The sequence below is a fragment of the Dipodomys merriami genome, unplaced genomic scaffold (genome assembly GCF_024711535.1).
Source record: "Dipodomys merriami isolate MVZ:Mamm:240054 unplaced genomic scaffold, mDipMer1.0.p SCAF_27, whole genome shotgun sequence".
Lineage (NCBI taxonomy): Eukaryota > Metazoa > Chordata > Mammalia > Rodentia > Heteromyidae > Dipodomys > Dipodomys merriami.
Genome location: NW_027204159.1, coordinates 13,190,400 through 13,204,608, shown reverse-complemented (window position 1 = coordinate 13,204,608; position 14,209 = coordinate 13,190,400). Strand labels below are relative to the sequence as shown.

The 14,209-nt window shown below is 39.3% G+C and overlaps 1 protein-coding gene across 2 annotated transcripts in view; it reads left to right on the top strand.

Annotated features, from left to right (window-relative positions):
- Positions 1 to 14,209, top strand: part of Plac8l1 (PLAC8 like 1) — a 31,304-nt gene that overhangs the window by 14,798 nt on the left and 2,297 nt on the right. The gene's annotated exons all lie outside the window — the stretch shown is intronic.

Here is a 14,209-nt window from a genome sequence, read left to right as displayed (position 1 = left end):
TCCTATTTGATCATAGTGTGTAATTTTTTTTGATGAGTTGTTGAAGTTGATTGGCCAAAATTTTGTTGAGAAGTTTTGCATCGATGTTCATCAAAGAAATGGGTCTAGGGGCTGGGAAGGTGGCTCAGTTGTAGAGCGCTTACCTTGCATGCCTGAAGCCCTGGGTTCAATTCCTCAGCACCACATAAGCAAAAAGAAAAAAGCCAGAAGTGGTGCTGTGGCTCAAGTGGTAGAGCGCTAGCCTTGAGCTGAAGAGCTGAGGGACAGCGTCCAGGCCCAGAGTTCAGGCCCCACAACCGGACCAAAAAAAAAAAAAAAAAAGAAGAAGAAATGGGTCTATAGTTCTCTTTCTTTTTTTTTTTTTTAAATAATTTTTTATTGTGAAAATACTGTACAGAGGGGTTACAATCATATGAGCAAGGTAATGAGTACATTTCTTATTAAGCATTGTTGCCTCCTCCTTTGTTTTTCCCCTACCATCCCTTCTCTCCCACCTCCACAGCTACATTCCCTCCCCCAACCCCCACTCCCCTCCCCACCTAAATTGTAAAGTTCTGGATACAGGTTGACCCATTGCAACAATGAGATGTGTAGTTCTTTTTCTTTGATTAGTTCTTGCCTGGTTTTGGGTTGAGGGTTATGATGGCTTCATAGAAAGAGTTTGGTAGTGAACTTTCACTTTCAATTTTATTGAAGAGTTGGAGGAGTATTGGTGTGAGTTCTGCTTTGAAGGCCTTGTAGAATTTCTCTGTAAATCCATCTGGTCCTTGGTTTTTCTTGTGTGTGAGTGTTCTTATTGCTGTTTCTATTTCAGTGCTTGATATGTGTCTGTTAAGTTGATTTAAATCATCTTGTTTTAGTTTGGGCATGTCAAAATTTGCTAGAAAACCTTCCATTTTTACCAGATTCTCAAACTTATTAGCATGAAGGTATGAGAATCTTCCCATATAACCTTCTGTATCTTGGTTATTTCTGAGGTGATGTTTCCATTCTTATCTCTGAGTATGTTTATTTGGGTATGTTCTCTTCTTTTTCTGATAAGATTTGCTAAAGGTCTGTCAATTTTGTTAAGTTTTTTGAAGAATCAACTGTTTTGTTGATTCTTTCTATGTTTTCTTTGGACTCTAATTCATTTAATTCTGGATTTAATTTTAATTATTTGTTTCCATTTACTGGATTGGTGTTTAGCTTGTTGCTCTTTTTTTTTTTTTTTGTCGGTCATGGGGCTTGAACTCCAGGCCTGGGCGCTGTCCCTCAGCTCTTCAGCTCAAGGCGAGCGCTCTACCACTTGAGCTACAGCGCCACTTCCGGTTTTCTGGTGGTTTATTGGAGATAGGAGTCTCATGGTCTCTCCTGCCCGGGCTGGCTTTGAACCGCGATCCTCAGATCTCAGCCTCCTGAGTAGCTAGGATTACAGGCGTGAGCCACCAGCGCCCGGCTTGTTGCTCTTTTTTAAGGAGCTTCAGGTGCCTCGTTAAATTGTTGGTTTCAGATCTCTTCAATTTATTAATGTTGGAACTCAGCTATAAACTTGCCTGTGAGTACTGCCTTTGCCTTGTCCCAGAGAAGCAGGTAATTTGTGTGTTCACTTTTGTTAATATCATGAACATTTGAATTTCCTTTCTAATCTCTTCCATGACCCACTGGTGGTTCAATAGGGTGTTGTTCAACCTCCATGTGTTACAGGTGGCTTTTGGTGTTGAGTTTTAATTTTAATCCCTTGTGGTCTAAGAGAATGCAGGGCATAATTTCAGTGTTTCTGAATCTGGACAAATTTGCTTTGTGACCTAAAATGTGTTCTATTTTGGAGAATGTTCCAAGTGCTGCTGAGAAGAATGTGTATTCTGATGCTGCTGGGTGAAATATTCTGTAGATGTCTGTTAATTCTAGTTGGTCTATGCAGTTGTTTAGATCTGTGGTTTCTCTGTTGAGTTTTTGCTGGGTTGATATATCCAGTGGGGATTGTGGTGGGTTAAAATCCCCAACAATTAATGTCTTTGAATCTACATGAGAATTTAGGGAAAAATCATGTTTATTGGATAAATTTGGGTGTTCCGTTATTTGGTGAGTAGATATTTAGAATTGTGATATCCTCCTGAAGGAATGTGCTACTGTTTAAGCCATACTACTTCTGCTTTTTGATGGTTAATTAGAGATAAGAATCTCAGAATTTTCCTGCTTCAAGCTGTGATCCTCAGATCTCAGTCACCTGAGTAGCTAGGGTTACAGGCATGAGTCCACTGCAGTTAGCTATGTTTATTTTGTTAACATCTACTTTTTTGCTTTATTTTCATTTTTATTATCTTTACGTAGTTGTACAAAGGTGTTTTAATCCAGAATGTGTTTATGAGTACAGTGCATCTTGATCAATGGGACCCCTTCCATCGTTCTCCCTCATCTATCCCAACCAGGCCTGTCATTGTCCCTGATCTCTTTTGTTCAGGGCTAGTACCCTAGTGCTTTAGCCACACGTCCATCTCTGTCGTTTGCCCTTCCATTTTCATAGTCAATTGGAAATAAGACTCTCATGGACTTTCCTACCTGGGCTGGCTTTGAACTGTAATTCTCAGTTCTCAAATCTGAGTAGGATGGCAGGCATGAGCCATTGGTGTCTTGCTGACACTGTTTTTATCCAACCTCACCCTGCACTGCAGCTGGCAAAGAGATGATTTAAACTCATTCCTGAAAATTATGGAAGAACGAAAGACTTGCCATCTGCCCCTAGAGGGCACTATAAGCACCAGGTTGAAATGACAAGCCTGTACTAGAAACCATCAGATGCCAGAGTTGGGTAGAAGGTGAGCCAGGATTGTCTTTGTTTTTTTGGAAGAAGAATGAGGCATGAAAAGGCATCTGACTGAAATGTATGTCCCCATGTTGTACCTCAGATAAACTTCAGACTTTCAGAAACCTGAAGCTATAGTTGACTCGCTCATTTCTGGGGTACTCAGCAGAGCACTGGACCTATAAGAGACACTGAATATAGTTTCTGACATACACATCTTTTTTTGACTTTGATTTAAAGAATCGTAGAACCTTAGAGTTAGAAAGGTTATTGTAGGTCAGTCCGCTGAGCCCTCACCTGTTTTCCTGAATCCCCCTTGCATAATATCGAACAATAATGGGTGACCTCCATTTTCTGAACACTTCCAGGGAGAAGTGTTCATTGCCTTGAGAGTTAGTTGAGTGTTAAAAAAAATCATTTGAAGCTCGGTATTAGTGACTCATGCCTGTAAATCCTAGCTACTCAGGAGGCTGAGATCTGAGGATCGTAGTTCAAAGCCAGATGGACAGGAAAGGCTGTGAGATTCATATCTGCAATTAACTATTCAGAAAAAGCCAGAAGCAGTGCTGTGGCTCAAGTGTTAGAATGCTAGACTTGGGCACAGATAGACTCACGGACAGAGTCCCTGTGTTCAGGTCCTGAGTTCAAATCCCACGATTGGCAAAAAAAAAATCATTTGAATAAGTTATGTTGCACATGATACAAAATCAAAAATAGATCTCCCCTTTTACTATATGAAAATGAAGTCAGTATTCCATGCTGCTTTCAGTCTACCCACAAATAATTACCCTTGCTAGATTCCAGATACAGCCCAGGTACTTAAGAGGACATGAAGATTAAGAAAACAGCCAGCTCATTCCTGTAATCCTAGCTCCTCTGGAAGCTGAGATGTGAGGATCACAGTCCAAAGCCAGTTGGGGCAGCAAAGTCTGTGAGACTGTTATCTCCAATTAATCAACAGAAAACCAGAATTGGAACTGTGGCTCAAAGCTGTAGAGTGCTAGCCTTGAGCAAAAGAGTTCAGGGACAGTGTCCAGGCCCTGAGGTCAAGCCCCACAACTGACAAAAAAAAAAGATTTTATAAAACAGGTATATTTTAACTATAAAGATGTTATTTAATGCTTTTATTACCTTTAAGTAGTTGTACAGAGGAGTTTCACTTGGTTCCATTTTCACATATGTATATTGAATATCATGACGATGTTGGCCAACACTCCTTCTTTCCATTTATCTGCCCTCCCTCACCATTATCTGTTCCCCCCTCCTGGAAACATATGTTTCAGCTTCCTGGTATTCATTGTTGTTAAATTCTAAGTTTCATTTAATCATAAAAAATAGAAAGACATAAAAGACTAGAAAAGAAATAAAAGCAGCAGCCTACAAGCCCTTGGAGATAGCCATTGTTAATATTTTCATTTCTATTTTTCCAAATAGAAATGTGTGTGTGTATGTGTGTATGTGTGTGTGTGTGTGTGTGTGTGTGTGTGTGTGTGTGTGTGTGTGTAGAACTATAAACAGGTGTCATTTTTATTTTAACTTTTCAGTACATTTAGATGATCAAATGCCACCATCATATCAGGAACTGCTATTTAAAATTGCTTCTAAGATGCCATTGTGTTCCATTGTGCCATAGTTTGTTTATTCAAAATTCTCCATTGGCAACCCTTTATGTGGTTTACAGGCTTTTTGCTGCTCAGATCAATGCTATATGAATATCCATGTACAGATGTCGTATTTGCATGTGCACGGGTGTATCTGTTGGATAATTGCTGAGGGATAAGCCTGTTGGTCAAATAGTATGCCAAATGTTTTTCACTTTTGGAGTTGTACTAATTTACACTCCCCCTGGCAGTGTGAGTGTGCTCTATTTAAAGCATCCTTTATTATTAGAATTTCTGCCTTTTTGAAGTAATTGATCTGAAATATGCGTTGCTGAAATTTCCACCCACCCTTCCCACTTTTGCTTTTTGTGGTGCATTCTATGGCTCTTCTCTATCTCGACTTCCTTGTGAGTTAGAAAGATGAATAATCTTTGCATGCATCCACCCATGAGGATGAGGCCCACCTCAGTAGTCAGACTTATATAACCACCAGACTTTTAGGAATAAAAAAAGAAGCTAAATTTATGACTCCAATTCTTTTGAACTTGATCTTTACAAAAAAAGTGAAAAATATTTCACTAGTAAAACATTAATATGTACATTTTATTTAAAAAAAAACTAAGACACTATAGGTAAAGGAATTTTGCCACTTCTTTTTGAGTGTGTGCTGATCCTGGGGTTGAACTCAGGGCCAGGCACTGTCCCTGAGCTACTTTTGCCCAAGGCTAGTATTCTAACACTTGAGGTACAGACAACTCCACTTTTAGATTTTTGGTAGTTTATTGGAGATAAGAATTTCGCTGACAGGGCTGGGAAGTTGGCTCAGTGGTAGAGTGCTTGCCTCTCATGCATGAAGCCCTGGGTTCAATTCCTCAGCACCACATAAGCAAAAAGAAAAAAAAAATCACTGACTTTCCTGCCCAGGCTAGCTTCTAAACATGATTGTTAGATACTGCTAAGTGGCTAGGATTATAAACCTGACCAAAAGGTGCCCAGCTCTGTCCCTTCTCTTAAAAAAATAAGTTTGTGACAAAAGGAAAAATGGAAAACAAAAATCAGTTTGGAGGGTTTCCTTGCAGGTCTTTTTCTCTGTTTAGTCACATATCCCTGAGCTCTTTTTGCTGAAGGTTAGTGCTCTACCACTTTGAATGACAGCATCACTTTGTGCTTGGGCTGGCTTTGAACCATGATCCTCACATTTTAGCCTCCTGAGTAGCTAGGATTACAGGCATGAGCCACCAGCACTTGGCCAACTATTTGAAAATCAAAATATGTCATAGAGACTTGATTATGTTGGTACTTAACTTATATTTTGCTACATTCTTTTAAAAATTACTTTGTTATTATAGAGATGTGTTACATTGGCATGCATCAGTTAATAAATATATTTCCTTTTGTAAACTGTCATCTGTTCCCTCATTCTCTCCCATTCCCTCCTTCCCATCTCCTCCAACAAGTTGTATAGTTCACTTTCATCAATGTTGAGTACTTTCCGCTGCTGTACTTTAATACCCTTTGTTCTTGGATTCTGTGCCATTACCCAACCCTCCCTCAGATATGCATGTGAATATATTATATTATAAGGTAAAGACTATAGAATCACCAAAAAAAAGGAAAACAAATGAAAAAAATCCTTTGTTTCCATATCTTTGGATTTCATGTAGTATGTATAGTATTGTATTTTATCTACTATGAAGAGGCGCTTGGGTATTGCTCCTTTGGATTCTCTCCTAAGACTATCCTCTTTTGGTCTCACTGTATGTGAGTAGGATTCTGTGTATTTTTGTCATATTCTAGTATGTTTTTTAAAAAAATTTATTTTCTTGTAAAGATTCTGTACAGAGAGGTTACAGTTCTATCAGTAAGGCAATGAGTACATTTCTTGTTGAGCATTGTTACCTCTTCCTTTGTTTGTCCCCTACTATCCTTTCCCTCCTCCACCTCCTCCAGTTTCCAGTGTGTTTTAAATCTAACTTCCACATATCAGAGAGGACATGTGCCATTTGTCTCCCTCACTTATGTAGTTCCATCCATTTCCCTGTAAATGACATTATTTTATTCTTTCTAGTATCTCTGTAAAATTCCATTGTATATAGGCACCACATGTCCACATGTTTTGGATCCACTCATCTATTGTGGGGCATCTAGGTTGTTTCCATATCTTGGCTGTTGTGAATAGTGCAGCGATGAACATGGATGTGCAGGTGTCCTTATCATATCCTAGTTCATGATGTTCAGGGTAGATGCCTAGGAATAATATGGCTGAGTTGTAGGGAAGGTCTATGTTTAGTTTTTTGAGGATCCTCCAGACTGCTTTCCAGAGTGATTGTATTAGTTTACATTTCCCCCACATCCCTGCCAGGATTTGTTGTTTGAATTCAAAATGTTGGCCAATCTGACAGGGGTGAGATGGAATCTCAGGATTGTTTTGATTTGTATTTCCTTTATGTTCAGGGATGATGAGCATTTCCTCATCATTCTTACTTCCTCTTCTAAGAAGTCTCTTTGTAGCTCCCTTGCCCATTTAGTAATTGGTGTATTAGTTTGGGAGGGGTTACTTTCTTGAGCTCCTTGTATATATTGGATATTAGGCCTCTGTCTGATGTATTGCTGGTAAAGATATTTTTCCAATTGGTTGGCTGTCTTTCTAGTTTAGTAGCTATGTCCTTAGCTGTGCAGAAAGTTTTTATTTTAATGTAGTCTCACTTGTCAAGTCTTTCTTCTATCTGTTGTGCTCCTGGGACTCTATTCAAGAAGTTCCTGCCAATACCTCTAAGTTCTAATGTCTCTCCTACTCTCTCTTGCAGTAATTTCAGAGTCCCGGGTCTGATGTTGAGGTCTTTGATACCTTTTGAATGAAAATTAGTGCATGGTGACAAGCAGGGATCCACTTTTAGTTTTCTGCATAGTCTGCCCTGTTTTTCCCAGCACCAATTGTTGAAGAGGCTATGTTTTTACCACTGTATGTCTTTGGCTCCTTTGTCGAATATTAGATGACTGTAAGTATGTGGTTTTGTTTCTAGGTCTTCTAATCTGTTCCATTGATTTCCAGGTCTATTTTTGTGCCAATACTAAGCTGTTTTTGTTATTATTGCAGTAGTAGAATTTGTAGTAGAGTTTGAAATCTTGTATTGTGATACCACCTGCATTGCCTTTTTTTCCCACTAAAATTGCTTTGGCTATTCTAGGTCTTTTGTTGTTCCATATAAATTTTTGTATCATTTTCTCTATCTCAGTAAAGAATGTCATTGGGATTTTGTTGGGGATTGCATTGAATTTGTATATCACTTTTGGCATTATGGCTATTTTCACAGTATTGATTCTACCTATCTATGAATATGGAAGGTCTTTCCATTTCCTGCTGTCCTGGTTTCTTTTACATCTTTGGCTAGATTAATTCATAGGTATTTTGTTTTTTGAGGCTATGAAAATTGGGTTGTTTTTCCTGCTTTCCTTTTCTACTTGTACACTGTTTGCATACAGAAAGTCTTCTGATTTTTGTGCGTTAACTTGGTAGATTGGCCCTAGGAGTTTGGGGATGGAGTGTTTTTTTTTTTTGTTGATGTTTTATAGGTATAAAATCATGTCATTTGAAAAGAGGGATCGGGGCTGGGAAGGTGGCTCAGTGGTAGAGCGCTTGCCTTACATGCATGAGGCCCTGGGTTCGATTCCTCAGCACCACATAAGCAAAAAAAAAAAAAAGCCATAAGTGGCGCTGTGGCTCAAGTGGTAGAGTGCTAGCCTTGAGTTGAAGAGCTGAGGGACAGCACCCAGGCCCAGAGTTCAGGCCCCACAACCGGACCCCCCCACCGCACCCCCCAAAAAAGAAAATAGGGATCATTTTTTACTATAATGAGTCTACAAGTATTTCTTCTTTGATTTTGTCTACTGGAGGCTCTGTATGCTTCTGTCAGGTGGGTGAGATTTTCTCTCAAGATTGGTGAAGTTATTATTTATCTATTATTTATTTTTTATTTTTATTTTATTATTTATTTTTATTTTAGTTAGTTCTCTATTATTTTATTTTTATTGTTATTATTTTACTGAATAGGTTATCGATGCCTTTACTATTGAATTCTTCCCCCTCATCAGTTCCAACTACGCATAAATTTGTTCTCTTGGCTGAGTCTGGCAGTTCCTGAAATTCCCTTTGGTAGGTTCTGAGTGTTTTATTCCTTTGAGTTTTTGTTCTAGTTCCTCTGTTTTAGCCTTGACTCCCAATATTCTCTTTTCATTTTACTTATTATGTTACCTAGGCATTCCACTATAGTTTGCAGTGTGGAAATTGAACCTTTTATGCTTCAAAGATCAGTTCTCACAGTTCATCTTTTAATGAAGTGTATAGATTTCTATTTTTAATCTCCATATATTTTAGAGAGTCCTGGATCATCTTTGTTATTTCTTCCTTGTACTCTCGGACTTGTTTTGTATCTCTCCCTTTATTTCATTAGCCAATTCTGTCATCATTTCTTTAATGGTTCTTTTGTCCTCCATTTCTTCTTCACTGTCACTGGATTGTCCTTGGATTGTTGTCGGCTTTTGGGTTTGGTTTGTTGCCTTGACAGTTTATGAATCTTGTATTCTTTCATGGTGATTTACATATTTGGGTTCAGGAATTGTCAGGGCCATAGTCCAAACTTGGCCTGGTTGAGCCTGACAGATGATGGCCCATGCTTGGCCTGGGTTAGCTCACACTGGGTGCTCTCATGGCTTAGCTGGGCTGCCTGGGAGAGGGGATGGGGGAGGGCTATTTGTAGTTTTCTGACCTTGAGTGTACAGGTTATGAGATTTTTTTCCCATTCCTGTGATTCTCTCTCTCTCTCTCTCTCTCTCTCTCTCTCTCTCTCTCTCTCTCTCTCTCTCTCTCTCTCTCTCTCTCTCTCTCTCTCTCTCTCTCTCTCTCTCTCTATATATATATATATATATATATATATATATATGTTGTTGTCAGTCTCATGGGGAGAAGTGTGTGTTAGGACCCTAAATCTCTGTTTGATTAGAGACAACTATGGTGATTCCCTATTGCTTCACCACCATCTTCTTCTGTCCTCTATTTTGCCATATTTTTAATGATCCATAGAATGGTTATACTCTCATGGTTTATTTGTACTTTAGCTATCAATGTATGCTTAAGGTGTTTGAAGGTGTTGGCTATCTTTGTGGCAGTTACTTGGTACAAGTATACTTGGTACACTTGGTCACTCTTGGGTAGATACCAATAAGTAGAATAGATTTTAGAGGATTTTAAATTTTAATAGATTTAATGATCAGAGTACTTTATATGCACAGTGAAATTAGAATGATGTACCTATTGTTTAAAAAATGCAAACAGGGATAGGAAGAGCAAAAGGGGGGTGCATTTGATTAAAGTATATTATGTTACAGTGAACTCTGTGCAATTAATGTACAACAAAAATTAATAGATTCATAAAAGCTATTTTCTATCTGGCTGAGCAATTGCCTATGTCCACCTGTTTGTGTAGTACCTATTTTTCTATAGCTCCCCACAATACATGACAGTAGCAGTGAAAAAAGTTTTTGTTAATGATAAGTGGTTTCTAATAGTCTTCATATGTCTTTGTTGTGACATTGGACAACTTTTCCTGTTTATTATCAGCCATTAGTGTTTCCTTATCAGAGAGTTATCCATTCATGGCCTTTGCTCACATCCTTCTTTAGTCTTTTATCGGCTGATTTATAGGAGTTTGTGAATTTTGGATACTTCTCTTTGATACATGATGCATATTTTCCTCCTAGGGCCAAGAAATTCCATCCTCCCCCTGCAGTACAGAGTAGGAACACTTGATGTTCAGGACCTTTCTTAAAGAAAGAGCATAGTGGGGCTGGGAAGGTGGCTCAGTGGTAGAGTGCTTGCCTTGCATGCCTGAGGCCCTGGGTTCGATTCCTCAGCACCACATAAGCAAAAAGAAAAAAGCTGGAAGTGGCGCTCTGGCTCAGGTGGTAGAGCGCTAGCCTTGAGCTGAAGAGCTGAGGGACAGTGCCCAGGCCCAGAGTTCAGGCCCCACGACCGGACCCCCCAAAAGAAAAACAAAAAAAACGGCATAGTTGCAGACTGTCCTACAGGGAAAAAAACACATTGTAAAGTAGTGATCATGGGATGCTATCCTGGTGCACAGAAGCCCACTATCACTGTGGTAAAGTAGATGAATCCATAACACATGAGAATATAGCATTAAGCTTTTGGGACCAGACTTTTTGAGATCAACTCTAGCTTCCACCCCTCACTCAGAATGATATGAACTTGGGCAAATTACTTAGGTCTTCTAGAGATCAGTTTTCTCTCTTGTAAAATGGGAATGACAGGTGTGCCTGTTTTATGGGATTGTTGCAGAAATTAAATGAGTTATTATGTGCAAAATATTTTCAGCATGGATTTGCACATAGTGAATTCTGAAAACATTATTAGCTATTATAGAGTAAAAGCTTCATCTTCATTATTATTTTTGGATATTTTTATTATCTTTAAGTAATTGTACAAAGGAGTTGCCATTCACCAAGGCAGTTTATAAATACAGTGCATCTTGATCCATGTCACCTCTTTAACATTATTGGTTTTCAATATTTTTTCCAATTTACAGCTGACTTCTATTTCAAACTGATTGTATTTAGATGTGTTTCAGTACCTCTGAAAGAGTGCTTAGATAACATGGTTGAATGAGAACAAGGATAGAAAATAAGACTAACAGCCTGTGACTCACAGTGATATGGCACAGAAGCTCCAAAGCTGCTTTACACAAACAGCTTCATTACAATGTGCTTACCACACGTGCTGACTGTTCCTCTCTACCAGTTAAGGAGCTGCAGATGAGGAGATTGTGCAAACACATTTGTTAGTCACTTAGATCGTCAACTTTATCATTATGCATTTGTGATCCATATCCATTTGCAGAGATTTACACTCTTTTGTAAACCATACATCAAGTGTGATGTGTGTGTGTGTGTGTGTGTGTGTGTGTGTGTGTATGTGTATGCATGCTAGTCTCAGGGCTTGAACTCAGGGCCTGATCATTGTCCCTTAGCTTTTTTGCTCTATCACTTGAATCACACCCTCCATTTATAGCTTTTTGCTGGTTAGTTGGAGATCAGAGTCTCACAGACTTTTATGCTTGGGCTGACTTCAAATCTCCATTCTTAAATCTTAGCTTCCTGAGTAGCCAGGATTATAGGTGTGCCATTGCTTTCAAATTCCTCAAATTCAAAGTTGTGTACATTGTGACCACTTCTTACTGCTGTGAAATTGCTGGATTATTTTCTGCTCTTTAAGCTGTTCATAGTAGTTGTCAGCACTGGGCTGGGCATCCTGATCTCCCCAGAATTTTTTAAATGTAGTGTAAAATACCCTGGATTTTCTTAAAGCTGAACACGGCTTTGGGCCATGGGACATCCACAGTAGATGATACTGTAATAATCTTGACAGTCTTGAGTGGATGAAACAGATGTTCCTTCCGTTCCCTCAGCCCATATGACTTTTCTGCATAAATACTACTTCACCCACTATATGAAGGAGAAAAACTCCAATATCCTGCAACATTCCTCACTGTGATTCTGTATTTGGGAGAGAACTTCACAGTGCTCACAGCTAGGAAAGGAGGAGTGAGTAGAGATAGGAAGTTCTAGTGTGCTGGTGTTAAGGCAAAAGAACCTTTGTGTTTGGTACCCTGAAAGACTATGGTGAGCACCACATGCAGGCACCAGGATGGCTAAAATAAAAGACTTGACAATAGCAAATGTTAATGAAGATACAGAACAACTAGAACTCTTGTATGTTGCTGGAGAGTATATGACATGCTACAAATACTTTGGAGAACTGTTTGCCATTTCTTGGAAAGTTAAGTATGTATCTGCTTTGTGGCCTGGCAATTCCACACTCAGGGATTCACAAAAGTAAAATGAAAGCATACGTCCATATAAAGACTTCTAGATGAAGGTAGGCATGGTTACAAGTGTAATCCTAGCTACTCAGGAGGCAAAGACAAAAGATCCAGGCCAGTTTAGGTTACATAAAGACCATGTATCAAAATGGGGGGCAACAAAACAAAACAAAAACAAACTGCAGATGTCATATAACAAGGGACATATAACAAGGTATATGTACATGCTGAACAAAAGAAACCAGATACAGAAGTAAACATAATTCCATATATTTGAAGTCTAAGAAAGGATGAAATTCATCTATGGGAACAGAATTCAGAACAGTGGATCCCTCAGGAATATGGAGTATTGGGTTCCTGGGTCCTCTGGTCTGCGAACTGCAGGATGAAGATGTCTGCTCCTTGTCAGTTCTTGCTGGTATTGAGTAGAATTTGCTCGCCTGCTGCGTCTGGCTCCTTCTGCCCGGACTCTGTGGCTAAGGCCACTGTGGCTGCGGCTGCCCCCGCAGCCATGGCTGCTGGCAAGTGCTCAGATCTGTCTCCTTTCCTGGATATTCCCTCTCTGGCCTAACTCTCTGTACTGTGATGGCACACTTGGTGTGATTCTCTGGCTTAGGACTGTTCACTGGAACACTAAAACTGCTTTCTATACGAGAGCTTGTTTAGCCTCCAGCTTCTCCTCCACCATCTTCCCGGAACGCCTCAGTATTGGGAGAATTGGGACTGATTAAATGTGCCCAGGGCATGTGGATGAGGCCAATGGCTTTCTATTTTGGTTACTTTCTTTTGAATATGGTTGTAGAAACCATCCAAACTGAATATTTAAGACTTTTTTTTTTGTCAGTTGTGGAGCTTGAACTCTAGGCCTGGGTGCTGTCCCTAGGCTCTTCAGCTCAAGCAAAGGCTCGACCACTTGAGCCACAATGCCACTTCAGGAGTTGTGGTGATTAATTGGAGATAATTGTCTCACAGATTTTCCTTCCTGGGCTCGATTTGAACCACTATCCTCAGATCTCAGCCTCCTGAGCAGTTAGAATTATGGGCATGAGTCACCAGCACCTGGCATAATATAGTATTTTTATTCATGTATGTACCTGTCCTGTGGCTTGAACTTAGGGCCTGGGTGCTATCCCTGAGCTTTTTTGCTCAAGTCTAGAACTTTTCCACAGCTCTACTTCTGGCTTTTGGTCTCACTTTTCAGAATATCAGCCGCCTGAGGAGTTAGGATAACTGGCATGAGCCACTGACTCCTGACATAACATCTTAACTGTATATCAGGGGTTCTTAATCTGTGTTCTACTAATAGTTTTCAATGAGTCCATGAACTCCATGAAATTGAAATGCACAATTTTTTGTGTCCATGTGCTTGCATTTGTAACTATCACCATATTCTCAAAAGAGTCTGTGACCCATAACATATTTGGGATAGAATCTCTGTGTTGGAAGGTTCATGCTGCATGTGTAAGAAACCATTTTAATAGCTGAAGATGAACTAACAATGACAAGTGGTGTCCAGTTGACATTTGAGGATCCAAGTGCTTTGTGGTTTGCAGATTAAAGCTGACACATGCCAGTGGCTCCATGAAACTCACAAAAAATGAAATAAACTTCTGGACTGAGAAATAACAGAAAGCCCTGATAGGAAGCAGAATTAGTACTAACAAAAAGTATTCAATCATATTTATACAAAAACATGACTGTTATCCAAGGATATCCTATGTACTGTGTCCATTTGAAATATTGATGTTAGATAGATGAATGTGATGGAAGCAACAGTTATGATTCAAAAATTATTTAATACTTTTGACACAAAGAACAATTATTTTTCACCAATACTAACAGAATTGTATCAGCTTCAGCGTTACCAGTGTTTTACAAAAGAACACAATTCTGATGTGGCTCACTTAGGACAATTTTCAGCACAGACTTTC